We start from the raw sequence: 3622 nt of genomic DNA, 5'->3' as shown, positions 1-3622 counted from the left end.
TTCCTGTCCCAATGTATCCCTCCAACATTTGAAGTGCCTTACCCCAGTCCCAGTGTATCCCTCCCCAGCCGAAGTGCCTTACCCCAGTCCAAGTGTATCCCTCGCCCAGTTGAAGTGCCTACCCCCAGTCCCAGTGCATGCCTCCCCCAGTTGAAGTGCATTGTTCCAGTCCCAGTGTATCCCTCCCCAGCCGAAGTGCCTTACACCAGTCCAAGTGTATCCCTCGCCCAGTTGAAGTGCATTGTTCCAGTCCCACTGTATCCCTCCCCCAGTTGAAGTGCCTTACCCCAGTCCCAATGTATCCCTCCCCCAGTACCAGTACATGTCTCCCCTAGCCGAAGTGCCTTCTCCAAGTCCTATTTCCCTGCACCACCTGCATGGAATGATTCGGGCCAGGAGGGGGCGGGGCTTGCCGCTTGTCAATCACAAAGTGCAGAACCAATAGTTCCCTGGGTTAATAAACCCGGGGAGTGAGAGGGGTCACACAGCCCAAGTGTGGGCCCAGGCCCGAGAGACAACACTCCGCACCATCCGCTTCACCCACACCCGGGCTCGTCCCCAGGCCCCGAATCACAGCCTGCAGACCCCGTATTTACCCACCGGTTACAGACACGGTCAATGAGCGTCCGGGGGAGCGGGCTCAGCGGCCATCATCTTGGTCAGGGCGGGGCGAGCAGGCTCAGCGGCCGCCATACTGGTCAGGTGGCGGGAGCGGGCTCAGCGTTCGCCATCTTGGTCAGGGTGGGGCGTGGGAGATCGTGCTGAGCGGCCGCCATCTTGGTCTGGGCGGATCTCGTGGCGCATGCGTGACTTTTTCAGCAGGGACAATGGATGGGCGGGGCTTCAGGTTGTCTGTCAGTTTGATTGGACCACATGTTTGTGACCAGGTCAGTGGCCCCTGAAAGGGAGTCTTCTTGTGCTGATTGTTGCCTGGTGACTCTGGGCCAGCCGGACTCACGCCATTGGGCCAGCCTGGGCTCACCCTATTGGTCCAGCCCAGGATCTCACTATTGGGCCAGCATGGGCTCATCCAATTGGGCAAGCATGGGCTGACCCTATTGGGCAAGCACGGGCTCACCCTATTGGGCCACTCAATTGCACTCTTTTGGGCCAGCCCAGGCTCAGCCTGCTGGCCAGCCCGGGCTCACCTTATTGGGGCAGCATGGGCTCACCCTATTGGACCAGCACAAAAGATGCAGTGTCCAGCAGAGAGAATCAGCAGCTCATTGATTTTATTCTCACTCTGTGCACAGCGGGTGCAGAACTGAACCCAATGTTGTAAACTGGAAATGCATCATCACAGTCACATTGGGGAGAGGACGTTCACCTGCTCTGAGTGTGGGAAGTGATTCACTCAGTCATCCAACCTGCTGACACACCAGCGAGTTCACAAGTGACTGCAGGGGTTAGATTCTGCTGTTATTGCTGGTGTTAATGGCTTCCTGACTGAATCTTGTTTCTTGTGTTGGTTGGAATTTGTTTCTGCTGATGAGAATAATCCCTATAACTGGGCTGGATTTTAATAATTTGATATTTTAAATAACAGAGTGTGTCGATATTTGATGTCTCCAAGATAAGAGAGGACTAAGTTATTTCCTGTTACCGACTGCACCATTTTGTGCATTTTCTACTTTCTAATTCTACATTATTTTAGTCTCATATCTTTGGTTACTCTCAGGGACAAGTCCCAGTTCCTCTTACCTTCCAGAGTACCTCTCCTTGCCTTGGTATCGAGCAAAGGTGTCAGAAACATGCCTGGGATCACTAAACACAAAACCCAGTCTCTTAATCACTTTCAGATACTGGACTGAGTGTGTGCCCCTGTTGGAGCGGATTTTTGGACATATACTTGACTAGTATACGGGACCAAACATTTGTTTTTATTTTCCCCTTGAATGTATTTTGTAAGGGACAATACTGATGCATTGTGCTTTATACAAAAAAACACAGTTAGACTTCAAGGTATGCTGGCCTTGAGTTATGGAGATAGGAAAGTGAGATAATGAACGACTGGAGAGATAAGCAGGGGTATGTTTGTCTTTACCGATGCCAAAAAGACTGCCACTTGTTTTTTTTGTTGATAAAAGGGGAACTAATCCTCTTGGATGTATATAATTCCTGTCACAATGCGATGCTGGTTTATATCAAGAGCTCAGTCTTGGACAGTAATTGTATGAAAAGCTTTGTAAACCTTGTAATGCGATGAATGGACTTAAGGACGAGTGCTAAAGCACGTGATGTAAAGTGACGTAATTTGTAAGATGAAAAACCTCACTGGAGATATCAAATTGAGAAGCTGGTTCAGGGGTCTCTAACACTTCTCCCAAAGCTTTGTCTCCGATTTAATAAACCTCTCTTTATATATTATACAGTCTCGGAAATATTTTTCCACAACAAAATGGCGTCACAAACAGGATACTGTCCGATCAGACGTGATCACTTAAGACAGTATCTGGAATCTGGTGTTAGAGACTGAGAGAGAGGTGTATGAGCACGACGGGATAGTGCATAAGATACGAGTAAGTAGATAGCAGGAGGAGGCTGACTAACCAGTTTGAGTTGTCCCTTTAGTAAATAAGGTCGGTGCAGAAGGGAGCTGATCACTCCAACCTTGAGGTGAAACTCCGGTGGTAAGGAAGCACGCTAGCTTTGTTGCGAAGACAAAGGGTCTCCACAGAGTAGTCGTGGCCGCGAGTATTACAGAAACAAAGGGAAACGTCCGAGACTGACGAACATGGAAGGTAAGGAAGGGAATGTAAAACGCGGGCTGCCCGAGTCATTAATTAATTCCTAACATTAATTGTAACTTGCATAATTACATAATGCCATAAGAAAGCTGATAGTGACTATCTTAAGTGACATATGGATCCAAAAATAGAACTGGCCAGACTTAAGCTTTGTTGAATGAAGAGAGACTTTTGTGATGCCTATTTTGAATGAGAATACTTGTGTGATTTTGGCAGCGGAATGAATGAAAAGCCTGTTTGGTAAGGTATGGAGTGGCTGCCTGTTTTAGCTCCACCCACTTTTTCCAAACAGAGTGAAAGTTTATTTAACTCTTCGTAGTGTTGTCCTGTATGTGGGAAGTTTAAGAAAGTGTGAACCTTCTGGTATTACATTTTAAGTTAGAAACGCAGGTGTGGATATATACGGATAATAAGTTACAGAGCTAGGAAATGCACAAAGGATAGGTTTGTTGAATAAAATATAAAAATTCATGGTCCTGGTAGTAAAAAAATAAAGAATTTATTTGTCACGCTCACTTACTTGTCGAAAGAAAACATGCAATTGGGTTGAAAGACATAAATTTAGTCGAGGAATGAGATAAAGAATGCCTTTTAAAACGCTCGCATTTTCCTTTGTGTAAACCCTTGACACAAAAGCTTCTAGATCAGTAAAAAAAAAAAAGTTTTCAATCTAGAAATACCTTCAGGGATCAGGTCAAACTCCTGGGCGAGTGGTGAGCTATCTGTGAAGGTGTAAAATGGACTTTGCAAAAGACTAAAACAGTAAACTTTAGCAGTTTAGAAAAGAAAAAGATAAAGACGCAACTTTGAAAATAAACAAATTGAACAATTGGAAAGAACAAGTGTCTTCGATTGTCTGATGATTTTAAATACAA

The sequence above is a fragment of the Pristiophorus japonicus genome, chromosome 23, assembly GCF_044704955.1.
Source record: "Pristiophorus japonicus isolate sPriJap1 chromosome 23, sPriJap1.hap1, whole genome shotgun sequence".
In the NCBI taxonomy this organism is placed as follows: Eukaryota; Metazoa; Chordata; class Chondrichthyes; family Pristiophoridae; genus Pristiophorus; species Pristiophorus japonicus.
This window is presented reverse-complemented; position numbering follows the sequence as displayed.